At 42.8% G+C, this 17,257-nt stretch overlaps 1 long non-coding RNA gene across 1 annotated transcript; it reads left to right on the top strand.

Moving 5' to 3' along the window:
• The first annotated feature begins 1,148 nt into the window (after positions 1–1,148).
• On the top strand, positions 1,149–16,644 carry LOC102499247 (uncharacterized). The gene is made up of 3 exons (XR_333696.1): positions 1,149–1,358; positions 4,359–4,434; positions 16,534–16,644. It is a non-coding gene; the product is annotated as an uncharacterized LOC102499247 (long non-coding RNA).
• The last annotated feature ends 613 nt before the right edge of the window (positions 16,645–17,257 follow it).

The raw sequence follows: 17,257 nt of genomic DNA, 5'->3' as shown, positions 1-17,257 counted from the left end.
AGCTGAAGTTCTGTGTAGAATCACCAGATAGAGGCAGGGGTACCAGTTGGCCAGGGGTCAGGAATAGCACAGAAATCTTGAGAAGGGCTGGTTCACACCATTGTCTTTGGGCTCCCTTACAAGTCTGTATCTTGGTGATTTATTGTCTTAGTCTATTGTTGTGTTGCTACACAGGAATACCTGGAATGGAGTGGTTTATAAAGAACAGAGGTTTATTTGCTCATGATTTTGGTGACTGCAAAGTCCAAGAGCATGCTGCTGGCCAGATGCTGCAGCACATGGTAGAGGACATCAGAAGGGTCAGCAGATGTGTGTAGAGAGAGAGACCCAAGGGTAGCTCTGACTTATATAACAACCCACTCCCACAGAACTGATCCCTGTCAGCTCACTCTGTCTCATGACACAGCATTAACCTTTTCAGGAAGGCAGTGTGCCATGATTCAAACACAGCCCACTAGGCCTCACCTCTTAAGGTCTCAGAACCTCCTACTGTCATTTATTGGGGACCAAATCCCAACACATGAACTTCAAGGGAACAAACCATAGCATTGTCTATGGGAGAGAGTAAGAGGAGAATTGATGATCACTGACAGGTGTTGAGGCCGCACAACTTGGGAAGAACCAATGGCTTGGAAGTAGATTCTTGGTGATCTTCAGCACCCCGTGTTGGTACAGCTGGCAAGGACATATACAACAGCAATAAGAGCTGGTATTTCTGAGCCCTTCAAGCTATACCAGGAATCATGCTAAGCTACTGCATTCTGGATAGCTCTGCTTGTAGAAAAGGGGAGGCGGATGTGATGAGGCTGAGGTTTAGATTAAGGTGTGCTTTGGGACAGCACAATCCAAAAGGAGCAGCCTAGGAGCAGCCTCTCATTAACTCTGTATGAATGTTCTAACACCCACTCTGCCTGACAGCCATCAGAGCCTTCCTCCATGCAGCCTCAAACAGGTGGGCGAATTGGGATCATGCCTACCAGGAAATGCTGTGAATTGATTGGCTCAGGCAACCATTGTGGCATAGGGTTCGTGATTGTCCCAGTGGGCTTAGCCCAAAGAGAATTCACCCTGTATCACAATGGGATGTGGGTAAGACGTGGGTGTTGTGGATATCACCACATGGTTTACTCTGTGCCCTCCCTGGCCTCCCCAGCAGGTGGTTGCCCAGCTTTTAGTCCCAGAGAGAGGACACGTCATTAGAGACAGAACATGCTGACCACAGTGCCTGTCAGCCATGAGACTGGTGTGAGATTTGAGCTGCCTCAAGTATCCACTCCTGTCTCCAGCATTTGATGCCTAACAGAACAATGTCAGCTCCACTTTCAAGAGGTGAATCTTTCTTCTGAGCAGGAAAGGAGGTGAGATACTGAGTTTTTGAGGAGCAGGAGGAAAATGAATTGGCTGTCCTTCTCTCCATGCCCTCCTCAGGGCTCCACCTTAAGAAGGCCACATGTGAGCAGTGTCTTAGCCCAGCAGCTATGACAGGGAGAACCTTAATGATGGCCTCAAAGAGAGGATGAAGGATATCTTTATGATGGTTACCTTAGGGTGATTTTCATGGTTCCTCATTTAAGCAGAAGCTGCTGCTTTTGGACGTAGCATGTCTTTTTCTCATGAGCAAGAGGGAGCTCCTCTCCCAGAGCCAGTTAAAGGTGCATGGGAGTGTCATGGACTTAGAGATTGTGAATTATCCAGGTCTCACCTGGCCTCGTGTGTGTCTTATGAGCAGAAGGCCTTTGGACCATTTTAAGTACTAGAGTTGCAGGGACAAAATAAGCCACTTCTTACCTCAATTATCAACCCACTAACCCGAATGTATGCCTTACTGTATGCCAGTGCCAATGAATGCAATTAAAGCACCTGAAAATAATGGTATAGGTAAACTTTTATTCCCCATCGTTTTTTTATGCTTATTGCATGAAAAGAAACTCTTTAGGCCTAGCCAAACTGATGGAGCAGTAGCACAAGACTCTACAATGCTGGAAGCCTGATGGAAGATTGGGGTTCAGTTCTTGGGTCGACCCTTACATGCTAGGTGTGTAGGTACCCATGATTTGGGCTGTCTGAAAGGCTGGGGTTGGAGATTTGTGGTGTGAGACTTGGTTAAGGGTGCTTCTCTTTCTCTTTCTCTCTGTCTCTCTCTCGAAAAAAAATACTTAAACTTTAAAAAAACTAATTGAGTCTGGAACCAGAAAATATCTTTTTTTAAAGATCTTCCTAAATTGAGGACCATCAGGTAGCATAGTGGTTAAGGCGCTGGGCTTCCACATGGCCGACTGCAGTTCAAGTCATGGACCCAGTGGCTTGAAACTCATGCCAGATGCGTGTGCATGCATACCAGAAATCCTGAGAAGAGAATGGGGGAGAAGAGATTGCAGCATGGCCAACTCTCCTGGGCGGGGGTGGGGGTGATTTCTCACTTTCTGTCTCTCTGGTGAGTGTATACGCCCTATAGCAAAAAATCTCTCTCCAAAAAAGAACTTCCTAAATTTACAACAGTGGTGACTGCTAGACAGTAAACTCCTTGAGAGCAGAGATTATTTTTACATGACTTGTATTCTAGCCTTTAGCATCTGGGACATAGAAAATGCTCAATAATTGTTGGAAAGAGGAAAAACAGAATCAAGGAAGGAACTATGGAATCTGTTTTGTTCTTTGCCTAGAGGGATGATTTCTAGTGTATGTGTGTTTTTTTTTTGCCATTTAACATAAATTTGGCTTTTATTGTAAAATAAGCACTCTTTAAAGCGTTAAGAAGTGCGTTTCATCTGTATTTGTTTATTTTTAAAAGACAGTGCCTTGGCTTGTATAGAAATTGACAGAATAAAGTAAAAGCTTGGCTTCCTCCCCCACGTGTCTATTAAATATCCACAAGGACATGCAAATAGAAAACAATTCCCCACCAGCTTCATGAACGCAGGATAAGAATTAAGCATGTGTCAGAACTTCTGGGAGGAGCTAGTACTAAATACAACTCCAGTGTGGCTGGATTAACAGCTAATTCCTCTGTGCCTCTTAGTGTAAAACAGCACTAAGTGAGAAACGGCCTTGGCTGGTCCCCCACCAAGTGGCCCCTAATTCACTGCTTTGCCAGCAGGGCTAATGGGGCCTCTTAGCAGCGCCTTGCCCCTGGCTTCCCTGCCACCTTTGCCAGCCAGGGAAGGAGGAGGTGGGTGGGCAAGAGGGTTCCCGTCAGCAGAGGGTACCAGGGCTAAGATAAAGAGGACAGCTCAATCTCTTCCCAATGCCTCCTTGAGGCTTGGTGCACAGGCAAGACTTAAAACCCAGAACTGTGTTCTGCTTTCCTGCCCCTTCTGTGCTGAAATAATATGCATACTCACAAGTAATGATTTTTTCCAGCCATGCTGAGTTGGGGCTCTTTGAATCGACTGGAGAACCGGGATGGGGCCTGCGTAGAGCCAAGAACAGGAAACCCACCCTTACCCTTGAGTGTGAAAGGCAGCCCCAGCCAACACCCACAGGGCAGGCGGGAGCTCTCCCCAGCTGAGGAAATCTGTGCACATTTGGCTGTTCTCCCCGGTGCAGCACTGTTGGTGAAAGCATGGCCCACCATGAAGAGTGGACAGAGGGAGCCTAGGCAAGAAACAAGACTCTGAAACTGGCCAATTGTAGTAAAATTTAAGCTCTAAGGGGGCAGATCCCTTTTCATTCACTGTTTCATTCCAGTGCTAGATTTGGCACATACTAGTCACTTAAAAAATACGTTTTGTCACACAAAACCACGGTTCGGCCTGTAGCTCACTTTTTCATTTTCCCTTTCTCTTTCTGTCTCTCTCTGGTCAAATTAAAAATAACAATAATTTTTAATTAAAAATTAAATAAATTTTTTTGGAGAGATTTTTGCTATAGGGTGTGTGTGCTCGCCAGAAAGACAGAGACAGAGAGACAGAAAGCGAGAAATCACCCTCCAGGGGGGATGGCCACGCCACAATCCCTTCTCCTCTATTCTCCTCTTGGGATCTTGGGTACGCACGCATACGTGCCCGGCGTGAGTTCAAGCCGCCGGATCTGGGACTCGAACTATGTCAACTACATGCAAGTCCAGCGACACAGCCATTACGCTAACTGCTGGTCCCTCCTAAAAATATCTTAAAAAAAAGAAAAGATCAGCTGGGGTCAGATGGTGGCAGAGCGGCAGTGCAGGGCTGTGCGGTGTGGAACCCACATGAGAAGGTCTCAGGTCTGCGTCCCAGGCCTCCCGGTACGTACATCAGGCGTCCACGTGCATGCCTGTGACTTGCGCTTGCTGAGGCTGGGAGGGTGTAATGCAGCATGGAGACCTGCTGAGGGTGCCCGTCTCTTTATCTCACTCTTTGTCTCTCTCCCTCATGATACAGAGAAAGAAAGAAACTTCATAAAAGAGATCAGGCCACGAAAACTTGAACCTTCAAAGCAGAGCCTGAACCTTCAAAGGTGAGCCTCCCGAACCATGATGTTAAAATGTGGGTTCTGACTCATTAGGTCTGGATTGGGGCCCAAGATTCTGCATTTTTCTAACAAGTTTCCACAGAAAACTTAGAAATTTTCACTTTAAGTAGTTTTGGACGTAGCTCTGCACAGGAAGTGACATTTCTTTCTCATTGCCCAGCGCCAAGGTGGAGTGGATATCCCGTGAGATACAGGAAGTGTAAATGCTGGGTCAATTCTAAATGGAAGTCGGTCATGCTAGACGTTAAACAAAAATATATAGAAAACAATGTAGAGACCAGCAGTTAGCGTAATGGCTATGTTGCTGGACTGCCATGTAGTTGACCACGGTTCGAGTCCCAGACCTGGTGGCTTAAAACTCACGCTGGGTGCGTGTGCATGCATGCCCAAGATCCCGAGAGGAGAATGGAGGAGAAGGGATTGCGGCATGGCCATCCCCCCTGGGGGGTCATTTCTCGCTTTCTGTCTCTCTGTCTCTCTCTGTCTGTCTGGCGAGCATACGCGCCCTATAGCAAAAACCTCTCCAAAAGAAGAAAAAAGAAAAGAAAACAATGTGTATTTTGACTTCAATACACATGAAATAATGTTTCTGGGCAGCCTTGCTATTCAGAAACAAAAGCTTTTCATCATGTTTTGATTAAAGGTAAGGCACTTTCTTAATCTAGGTTCGTCCACTGCACAGCTGGACAAATCCCAGTTTGGAAAATTATTGCCAAATGTTGGGGAATCTCCCTTGCCATGCTAGTTCCACAGTTGGGTCAGAATTCTGTGCTTGGGACAGATGGATGTTTGGGAAATCACTTGGCTTCACTGAACGTTGCAGACCCTGGGCCTTGTGCGTGATTATTACCAAAACCACCGCTAATGAACACTTTTCCAAATGATGACTCATTCCCCCAGCCGACTTTTCACAATGTCTGCTTACCGAATCTGTCCTGATCACTCCTTTTGTCATCTGACTTGCAGACGGGTGCCTGATCTCCTTTGATATACTGTCCATGACATCCTAACAAACGGCTCTCTTTAATCAAAGGAATCAGACGTATGCCACCGTCAGAAGTCGGGGTGGGGCGAACACGGAGCAGATGTGTTCCTGCAGGTCAGATGGAATGAGTGGATTTGGAACTTACACTCGGCATAATCTTTAAATTAACCCTAGGCTCTAATTTTAAAATAGAACCCCACATTTTTTACAGGGTAGAGACGTCATAGCCAGCAGCTTTTAACAGAAGCAAGAAAGCAAAGGTCTCGAGATAATTTTTTAAAAATCCATCTAGAAGCATAGCATTATGGGTGGAAATTCTTAGACCAGAGATTCTCACCTTTTCAGATAGCTAAGCAAGACAAATAAACAAATATTTCCACATTCAAATACCAAAGGAGATGCTGATCCATGGATTTTAAAGCAGCCTTGTGAATACAGGCAAATCTATTACTTGCTTATACATACTAATTTTCTTTTTTTTGGGGGGAGAGGTTTTTGCTATAGGGCATGTGTGCTCGCCAGAAAGACAGAGAGAGAGAGAGAAAGAGACAGAAAGCGAGAAATCACCCCCCAAGGTGGATGGCCACGCCTCAATCCCTTTTCCTCCATTCTCCTCTTGGAATCTTGGGCATGCATGCCCACACGCCCAGCATGCATGCACACGCGCCCAGCATGAGTTTAAGCCACCCAGTCTGGGACTTAAACCATGGTCGACTACGTGGGAGTCCAGGGACATAGCCATTTACACCAACTGCCGGTCCCATATGCATACTAATTTTTAAAAAATCATACTGGCAGATATACACACGTAGAAGAGAAATCAGTATTCTATTTTTCTAACAATTCAGCGGGGCTATTTCCAAAAGGGGAACAGGTGCTCAACAAAGGGTCTGCAGTGACGCACACTCAAGAAGTGTTGGAGTGCGGTGCAGATGTGGCGCCAGAGGTTGGGCCAGTTATCTACCAAGACTCCTTTCAAGTAAGAGTCTGTGATTCTTTATCTGACACATCCACCCACGTCCGCCACTCCATCTGGCTGAGGAAAGGCCATTTGGACGTGGCTGCCTGGGTCCATGGGCCTCCCACATGATCTGACTGTCCTGGACCTGGGTACCACCTGCCAAGCCTGTTCCCAGCAGACCTCCGTCCAGTTCTGACCTGTATTGGCTCTTCATCCAGATCACCTTTCCTGGCAAAGGACGCCTGCCTCCTGCTAGCCCTTCTCGTTTGGCCATCAGTGTCAGGTCTGGGATGAACGATCGAAGTGCTGTCCTAGGATCTCTCTCCTTTACCCATGGATGGGCCTGTTATTTGCATTATTTTCACATTTAGGAGACAGAGTGAAGAGAGAGAGATAATATCCTTATGTAGATTTGAATTCTACTTCTGCCACTTTCTGTCCAGACATCTTAGGAAAATCGGGTAGCTTCTCCAAACCTCTTTATCGGCCACATTGTTATGCATCTATTCAGTGAGTTCCCTCCGTGTTAAGCAAGTGCTAGTTTTGGAGGATATGACAATGAAGATGCTGTTGCTGTCCCCAGGGAACTTGTAATCAGTGGGGGGAGAGAAGGATGGAAATGAGCAGGACGTAAGTGTAAGGGGAAGTGACCATAGGGTCAGCCCAGGACACAAGAGAGTACCCAGGAGGAGCACCTGCCTCGTTGTCTCAGAAAAGGTGGTCTCTGCTGAGAATGAAGGATCAGTAAGCATTCGCCAGAAGAGGGGTAGGGGTGGGGCAAACAGAACATGGGAGTCTGGAAGCCTGTACATTGTTCATTATGGCTACAGCTTGGAGCTGGGGAGACAGTGTGGAAGGAGGGAAGGGGAGAAAGTGAACGATGAGGCTTCCACAGTAACCAGGAGCCAGAGCATGAAGGCTCTCGTAAGTCCTGATGGACGGAAATTTGGATGATTCGTCCCATTCACCATCCTGCCTCCTCCACTTCCTTAGCAAGCCCTATCGCTCCACTTCGGGAATGTTCCCCATCTCAGCTACCTCCTCCATATCCATCGCTACTTTCCTCTAGTTCATTCTTTTTTATTTATTTATTTTTGTTTTGAGAGAGATTTTTGCTATAGGGCATATGCACTTACCAAAGATACAGAGAGAAACAAAGATAGAAAGTGAGAAATCACCTCCCCCCCCTCCCCAGGGGGGATGGCCATGCTGCAATTCCTTCTCCTCCAGTCTCCTCTTGGGATTTGGGGCATGCACGCACACGTTCCCGGCGTGAGTTTTAAACTGCTGGGTCTGGGACTTAAACTATGGTCAACTCCATGGGAGTCCAGCGACATAACCATTACACCATCTGCTGGACCCCTCTAGTTGATTCTAACTGAGCTAGCCAAAGCCTATTTTCTTTAACACGGGTGAGGCACATTGCTGCTCTGAACTGAAGCAGTGACAGTGGGCAGAGAAACAAGTGGATCTATCTGAGTGCTAAGAAGACAGAATCTTCCTATTCTGAGTGATGTGCTGGAGATGAGTAAAAACAGACTCATTCCCTCCGCTCATAGAAGTTATCAATCTTGGAGTCAGAGCAGTAGCCTAGTGGTTACGGGAGCAGGATCCCATATATCCAATCATGGTTTGAATCCCAGTCCCAGCTGCTTGAAAACACACCAGGCATGTGTGCGTGTGTGCCCCAAATCCTAGATGCCCCGCAATGTAGATTTCTAAACACTGTTTAGAATCACCAAACCTGTCTGAAATGAAGACACATCCTAATTATTTAAAAAGCAAAACCCATTTAGAATGAAAGGGAGGAGATAGAGAACAATAATCACCTTTTTCTATGATGCTCAATCCAGAAGTCCACTTGCTGCTTCTGTCCTAGAGTGGGAGTTTGAGGAACCAAATCGGTGTCTCCATGGGACTAAAAGTGCAGATAAGTAAATATAAAATCTTAGGGCTCAGTTACCTGGTGGTGCGCAAGAGCACACCTGAAGCTCTAGAATGGGGTGGGGGCCCAATCTTACTCACACGAAAGCAGCACACTTTCCAGAAGACCACATTCAATAGTGGGAAATGCCTGCTGGCAGGAAGCTTTTAAATTACGGAGACCATTAGACACAGCAGACATGATTTGAGCAAGCATCTCTCAGAGTCAAAATATGAATGGATAATGGAATCACTGAAGGGAAGGATCAATGAGGCATCGTAATTTGCAAATATAGAAAGATGGACAAGTGCCTGGGAGACAGTGGAACACTGGGATTGCATCTTATCCAGGATTGGCTATAAAGTGTAGCAGTTAAACAATATTTGAAATCTTTTGTAAGACTTCAGTTTAACATAGTGGGTCTAAACCAGAGGCAATTTCGCCCCTAAGGGAACATCTAGCACTATCTATAGATGTTTTTGGTTGTTGAAGCTGGCAGGGAGTGGGGTGTTTGTGGCATGTAGTGGATGGAAGCCAGAGATGCTACTAACCCTTCTGTAATGGTCAGAGCCCTTTCCACTTCCTGCCACAATAAAGGACAAGAGATAAAGGATTATCCAACTCCAAATGTCAATCATGGCAGATTAGAAAACCCTGGCATAAGAGGAAAACTGCATGAAGGATGAAATAAAAAGGCAAAAATCCACAACTCCTTGAAATGGGATGTGTACTAGACAGGAAGAAGTTGGGCCCTCCTAAAGAACTTCAGTAAAACTTGCCTTCAAGCTAAAGCAAGAAGAAAAGACTGGGACTCTTAGATTGTCCCTGCAGCTGAGTTATTATTGGGTTGTCGGAAAAGCCATGATGCACATTTTTTGTTAAAGAATGATTTATTTAATTTCAGTTATCATTATTCTTTTTTATAATTATTTTATTTAACTTTATTTATTCATTTACTTATTTTAATTTGACCAGAGAGGAACAGAGCCAGAGAGAGAGGGAGAGAAAGAGAAAGTGAGAAGGCAAGTCGCCAGGTCCAGGACTTGAACCATGGTCGGCCTTATGGGAGTCCAGCGCCCTTAACCATCATGCCATCTGCCGGCCCCAGTTATCATTCTTATTTTTTTAACCAGAGAGAGATGGAGGTCAGAGGGTAGTGAGAAACCAAGCTTCCAAGTCTGGGATTTGAATGGTGGTAGGCCATGTGGGAGTTCAGCACCTTAACCACTATGCCTCCTGCTGGCCCCTTGATGTTCTTTTGCATAGAAAAACATAGAAAAAATACATCATGACTTTTCCAACAACCCAATAGTTCATCTTAGTCACACTCTCTGTTGCTAGGCGACTGATAAAAGTCAGTTTGGGCCCAGCAGTGGTGCCACAGGTGGTTGCGTACCGACCTGGAGGGCTGGAAGACACCTGGCTACCACTGGTTTAGATCCCAAGTCAACTCAAAACACCATGCAACCAAGATTGTGACTAACTGGAGGGCTGAGGAAGGGAATCGTGATATGACGAGACCCCCCCCTCTCTTTCCTAATAAAATGAAGAAACTTTGAAAAATAAATTAGTTTTGAGAATCTTGAGTACACAGGAAGTAACAGAGAAAATATGCTAATAAAGAAGGTTGTTGTCGTCCACATGGACTGCTGTAGATCACCTGATTCAGGTTCAAAGGTAGACCAAAGGTGACCGGAGCTGGGCTACTGATACTAAGACAAGTGTCTCACTGGGCCATGATGTTGCAAAGGCTTGCAGTTCCATGTTTGGTCCAAAGCCCAACCTAGACTTTCGACAAGTCCACTCTCCTACCAAAACATGTCAGGAAGTCTTCCAGCATCATCTTTGACACCTCTAGCTTTTCAATTTGTCTTCTGTATCATATGAAAGAAACGAACCAGTGTTCACAAATCCCAAAATCAGAGTTTGAAACCACAGAGAATTCTGTATCACTGCAAACATATTTTAAGTTTGTAGATGTCCATGATTCACGTTGCTTCATTTCCTTGTCTGCTATTTAAAAGTGGTTTCTCTTCATTCTCCTGCTTAGCTCAGTCTTGATTCTGAATCAGGTCACTTTCTAAGTCTTGATTCTGAATCAGGTCACTCTTGAGACGTTGATGTAACAACTATTCTCTTTTCTGTAACTTCTCTTATATCCATATAAATCATATGCATGCATATAATTTGATTTTTTATTTGTACCACTTGAAAGTAAGTAGTATACATTGGCCCCTTTATTTGTAAATACTTCACTGTCTATTTCTTAAGAACAAGGGCATTCTCTCCCATAATCACAGTAGAATGCTCACAACTAGAAAGCTTAACATTGACAGACCACCGTCGATAAATGGTTCAATTATGTCCGTTACAGCTATTTTTTCTAGTCCAAAATACAATCTAGAATCATTCTTTTCCTTTAGTTGTCATAAACCTTTAGTATCTTTAATACATAAATATTCCTTAGACTCTTCTTGCTTTTTATAACTTGGACTTTTTAATTTTTATTTACTTATTTTTTAGATTTTTGCTATAGGGCACGTGTGCTCATCAGAGAGATACAGCGAGAGAGAAAGTGAGAAATCACTCCCTCCCCCAGGAGGGATGGTCAATCTTCAATCCCTTCTTCTCCACTCTCCTCTTGGGATTTTGGGGCTGCACACACACGCGCCCAGTATGATTTTCAAGCAGCAGGATCTGGGACTGGAACCACAGTCAGACATGTAGAAGTCCAGTGTTTTAACCACCATACCACCTGCTGGTCCAACTTTAACGTTTCTAAGGATGGAGGTCAATTATTTTATAGAATTACCCTCCACTTGTGTTTGGCTGTTTCTTCATGATTAACTTTAAGATTTCTATTTTTGGCATACATGCTACAGTTGGCAAGGTTGTATTATTGTCTATGTATCATATTACGAGAAACACAGTATCTATTTGTCCCAATATTGGTGATGTTAACTTTGATCACTTAGTTAAAAAGCTGTTGAGCATATTTCCTCTCTGTAAAGTTATTTTTCCCTTTGTAATTAATAATTACTTTATGAGAGATGCTTAGAGATTATGTAAGTAATCTGTTACTCTCAAACAATAATCCAGTAATCTCTGGGTTCCCTGGATCATTTTAAAACTCTGTTGTTCTTTTTACATTGTTATGCCTTCTATTGTAAGGAAGAACTGTCTGTATATGTTGTTTTTATCAAAGAGGACTTGTGGATCTTCTGTTTTACACCATGGATTATATTCCATCTCATTTGTTGCTCAAATTGTTTCCTCTTGGTTATTTAATTTGATTCCCAGATTGTTCAAGATTTGGCCAGTGGAAGCTTTTCAGGTAGGCTTCTCTGTCCTTTAGACTTATTTTCATCACTTTTTGAACATATCTATCTTCTTGTGTAATAGTATGTTTCAGGGCCATGTTGTCCTATCCCTGCCCAACCCCGAATCAGCCTTGTCTCTAAGGAGCCATTGTCCTTTCAGTAATGAATGGTATTTAGGAATAAAAACCTAGATGCTAAGTGTTCATTGCTACTTGGCCTTCTAAACTGTCAGGGCATGGAGATATCTATCTATCTAGATTTAGATATTTAAGTACATATTTAGATCAATTTATAAATTCAAAGCTATATATTGTAAACCACTCGTACTATTTATATTATACACCATCCATTCTATTGAATCCCAACACTCCAAGGTTTAGTCTAGTATTTCCCTTCCATGTTTTTAACTCTCTTTTCTAGTAGTGAGAAATTTGGCCTCCATTATCCTCAATAAATTCTTCTTTTTTCTTTAAAAATCTTTTTTTTGAGTATTTATTTATTTATCCACTCAGTTATTTTTTTAATTTGACCAGAGATAGACACCAGAGAGAGAGAGAGAGAGAGAGAGGGAAAGTGAGAAAGCAAGCCACCAGGTCCGGGACTCAAACCATGGCTGACCATGTGGGAGTATCCAGTGCCTTAACCACCATGCCACCTGCTGATCCCCCTCAATAAATTCTTATGTCTTGCACCCTGGAATATAGAAAGTAGTTTCTAAATTCTAACATATCCCATTGTGAAAAAGAAAACCTACTAACTAGAATTATGTATGTAAGGACTTCTTTTTTTTTTTCCTTTTTAGGTAAAATTTATATTCAGTAATACAAATTTTAAGTATACAGTTGATAAGGTTTGATTAGTGCATATATATACCTATGTAATTATCACTACAATCAGGACATAATATGTTTTCATCAGCCCTGAAAGTTCCCTCAAGCTTTCCTTTAATAAATCCCTGTACTCCAAGGGCAACTACCATTCTGAATTCTATCAGCAAAGATTGGTTTGGCCTATTCTTGAACTTCATATTAGTGGAAAATACAGTATGTGCTCTTTTATATCTGACTTTTTAAACTAAGTATAATATGTTTGAAGTTCATTGTGTTATGGCATGAATCAGTTGTTACATTCTTTTTTTTTTTTGCTATAGGGTGTGTGTGCTTGTCAGACAGACAGAAAGAGACAGAGAGACAGAAAGCGAGAAATCACCCCCCGGGGGGTGGCCACGCCGCAATCCCTTCTTCTTTCTCCTCTCGGGATGTTGGGCACACACGTACACACGCCCAGTGTGAGTTTAAGCCATCGGGTCCAGGACTCGAACCATGGTCGACTACATGGAAGTCCAGCGACATAGCCATTACGCTAACTGCTGGTTCCTCATTTTTATTATTGAGATGTAGTCATTTCAGTGTGTTTATTCATCTCCTATTGATGGACATCTGATTGTTTTTGGCTATTATGAATAAAGGTGCTATAAATATTTGTATTCAAGTATCTTTTTGTATTTAAGTATCTTGTCTTTAAAGATACTTGTATACAAGACAAGCTTTAATTAAAACAGAAACAAAACACCTAGCATATTCTAGGACTATTATATTAACTTTCTGAGAAACTGCCAAACCATCTTCAAAGTAATTCTTTTTCATTGTCTGTTCCTACCAGCAGCGTATAAGAGTTCTAGTTGCTCTACACAGCTGCCGGTATTCGGTAAACACTTTTAATTGTGGCTGTTCTAGTGCCTGTGAAATGGATCCCATTATAATTTTAACTTACATTTCCCTGATTACAAATGATGTCAAGCACCTTTTCATGTGCTTATCAGTTATTTGTATATTTTCTTTTACAAAATGTTTGTTCAAATCTTTTGCCTTTTTTTTTTTTTTTTTGGTAGAGAGATTTTTGCTTTAGGATGCGTGCACTCACCAGAGATGGAGAGAGACAAGAGAGACAGAAGTTGAGAAATCAACCCCTGGGGGGATGGCCATGATGTAATCCCTTCTCCTCCATTCTCCTCTCAGAATTTTGGGCACACATGCACATGTGCCTGGTGTGAGTTTTAAGTTGTCTGGCCCAAGACTCAAACTGCAGTTGACTATGTGGGAGTTCAGCAACATAAACATTACTCCATCTGCTGGTCTCTCTTTTGCCCATTTTTAACTGGACTGTTTGTCATTTCATTATTGATTTGTAGAAGCGCTTTTTACACTCTCTAGATATTTATATTCTGAATAAAGTCTTTCGTCAGATATACATATTGTGACTGTTTTTCTCCTAGCCTGTGGGTCTCCTTTACATTTTCTCATTGTTTTTTTTTTCTTTTTTTTCTGAGATTTTTGCTGTAGGGCACATGTCCTCCCTAGAGAGACAGAAAGACACAGAGAGAAAGGGAGAAATCAGGCAGGGATGGCCACACTGCAATACCTTCTCTTCCATTCTTCTCTTAGGATTTTGGGCATGCATGCAGATGTGCCCAGTGTGAGTTTCAAGCCACTGGATCTGGGACTCACACTGTGGTCAGCCACATAGGAGTCCAGTGCTTTAATTACTATGCCAACTGCTGGCCTCTGTCAATGGTGTTTTTTTGATAAGCAGATTATTTTGATCTAGATGCCATCTAGTTTATCAAATTTTTCTTTTATGATTCTTTTATGGTTTTTCAGCATAGTGTTTTCTGTATCCTTTCTAAGAATTATTTATCTATGTTCCTATTTTTATTCTAGAACCTTGCTTTTTATTTTTTTTTAGGTTTTACCTGTATGACACATGTGCTCACGAGAGAGAGAGAGAGAGAGAGAAATAGAAAGTGAGAAATGACCCTCCTCTCTCCTCCCAGGGAGCATAGCCTTGCTGCAATCCCTTCCTTCCTCTCTGTTCTCCTCCTGGGATTTTGGGCATGCATGCACACATGCCCTGATGTGATTTCTAAGTTGCTAGGTCTGGGACTTGAACCATGGTTGGCCATGTGGAAACTCAGTGCCTTACCAGCATGCTACCTGCTAGTTCCCTTAGTCTTAGCTTTTATGTTTAGATTTACAATCCAGCTCAAATTAATTTTGTGTGTGGTATGTAATAGGGGTCAGGCCTCATTTTTCCCCCTTGTACATTTACCCACTTGTTTCAGCTCCACTTATTGAAAGACAGTCTTTTCCCCATTGAATTGTGTTGGTGCTTTGGTTGAAAATCAGTTGTCTTGAGGTTAAGGCACTGGACTCTCACGTGGTCACCATGGTTCAAATCCCAGACCTGGCAGCTTGAAAATCATGCCAGGCATAGATGCATGCATGCCCAAAATCTCAGGAGGAGAATGAAAAAGAAGGGACTGTGGCATGGGCATCCCCCTTGGAGAGTTATTTCTCACTTTTGCCTCTCACCACCTCTCTCTCTCTCTCTCCAGTGAGCACATACACTCTATGACCAAAAAAAAATAATAATAATAATGTCTTTATTTCTGGACTCTGGACTCTATTTCCTTCCATTTACCTATTTCTCTGTTGTTATACTACTATTATATTCCCTTGATTACTGTCTGATAAATTTTTAAATCAAATAATGTATGTCCTTATGGTTTATTCTTGTTTTTCAAGATTGCTTTGACTGTGGTAGATCTTTGCATTTCTGCATGTATTTTATACATAACTCATCTATTTCTCCATAAATGCTCATTGGTATTTTGATTGGTATTAATCTATAGATATTGCAGAGAATTAAAATCTTAACAAAAATAAAACTTTGAATGTATGGAGATCGAGTTAGACTTTCTTATAACGTGTGTGTGCATCTATGTATGTATTAATATATATGTTGGACATCTGTAGTTAGTAGAAAGTTCTTTTCTCTACTTCTCTTGAGCTGTAAACTATAACTCCAGCCTCTAGAAGTTGGATATAGGAGCAGGGGATCAGAAGCAGAGATGCATCTAAACTGATTCTGGGAGGAGCTGGCAATGAGGATTAGGAGAGAGGCATGGGTTCATCTGTACTTGTATGCAGTGTGAGCTCTGGCTGTCCTGGATATTGGTCCAGTGTGGCTCCTGTGCTCATGGAAAAAAAACATTCGGAGTTAACATGGAATACTTTGAGGAGAGAGAAACTGTATAAATTCTGGCCAAAGTGATTGGTTATTTGAGGAAGTGATGGGAAAATTGTCCACTCTAGCCAGATATATCTTCTCCAATGTAGCATACATCCCATTCAGGGTTAGGTTAAATCTTTGAGCCTGAAAGATAAACAGACCTTCCCTTCTCAAGGCTTTCATTTGTGTGGCTATTTCACTATAGCAGAAAATATCAGTAACAATAATATAGTTTACACGTAGCTACAAGTTACTGCGCATTCTGCATCAGGCCTGGTTCTGCCATTTTGCATACATTATTATTTTCACAAAAACCTTTTGATATAGGTAATATTAGCTATATTTGGAGAGGAAGAAGTTAAGGATTTGAAAGATGGCGAAATGGACCAGGACCACATGGCAAGCAAATGGAAGAGCTCTTGCTCTAACTCCCATACCTCCTAGTCTCTGCATAGCATTGATCTCTAATCACTTTAAATCTCATGGTCTTAATGCTCCGGAGACCTCCTCATCCTGGGGGAAGCCCTGCTGATGTCTAATTTACCCTCTTGGCAACTTCTCTTCCCCATAAATCTAGACCAAGGCCAGGGTGAGCTTCTCTGGCAGATTCTGTCTCCACCGTGCCTTAATTAGCCCAATGGAGATGGAACACCGTGGCCATCAGGGCTAGAAATTAGACTTGGGAACTCCCTGGTGGTGTTTAGGCCATTATTACTCAGCCTGGGCTTGCTTCTGGGCTTTTAAATGCATTAGAGCACTCTGCATTGACTTGACTGGCTGCTCTGTGCTGGCCGACTTGTCAAATTACCTTTCATTTGTACAGCTCACCTGACGTCGTAGAAGCACTTTTCCTGGCATTGGGAGCTGCTGGTTCATCCTGAGGGATCTGGGGACTGAGCCTAGTTTTACAGATGGGGAAGCTGAGACCTGGCGGTACTGGGTAAGTGTGTTGTCAGTCTTTTTCAAATACTTAATGTTTGCAACTGAAGTGATTATTTTTTCACATAGCTGGATCTAAAGTTTTGTCCTAGCAGTTTAATGAGCCTATAAAAGGAAGCAGAAAGGGGACCAATTCATTGTTGAATGTGAGCCCTATAGGCCATCCAAAGGAATGTACTAGATTTTGGTCTTGATAGCCATTATCTCAGTTATCTGGAGTCTTAGGCTAGTAGTCTAAAGTTATACATGTTACTCTAATGGAAGTTGTATACCAGAAGCTGTCCAAGGGTGACAGCAGGACAAGACAGAGCTATGGTCTGTGACTTTACCTTAGGTTAATACCAACTCCTTACTCTGTGTGTGGGGGGTGGGGGGGGCAGGAGAGCTAGCTTTAAGGGAAGGAGCAAAACATCCATCCATCAATTCACCATCTATCTGTTCATCTATCCAGTCTCATAACCATCCCTTCTACACATTTTGATTGAGCACCTACCATGTGCTAGGTTTGGTACTGAATAGGCACTTGTGATAAGGGCTGGTTGGACGGAATCTGAAGGACATTTCCAACAGGCAAAGCAGAGTCTCTAGATAAAGTTCAGATTAAAAAA

The sequence above is a fragment of the Tupaia chinensis genome, unplaced genomic scaffold, assembly GCF_000334495.1.
Source record: "Tupaia chinensis unplaced genomic scaffold, TupChi_1.0 Scaffold000078_1, whole genome shotgun sequence".
NCBI classification, from domain to species: Eukaryota; Metazoa; Chordata; class Mammalia; order Scandentia; family Tupaiidae; genus Tupaia; species Tupaia belangeri.
This window is presented reverse-complemented; position numbering and strand designations above follow the sequence as displayed.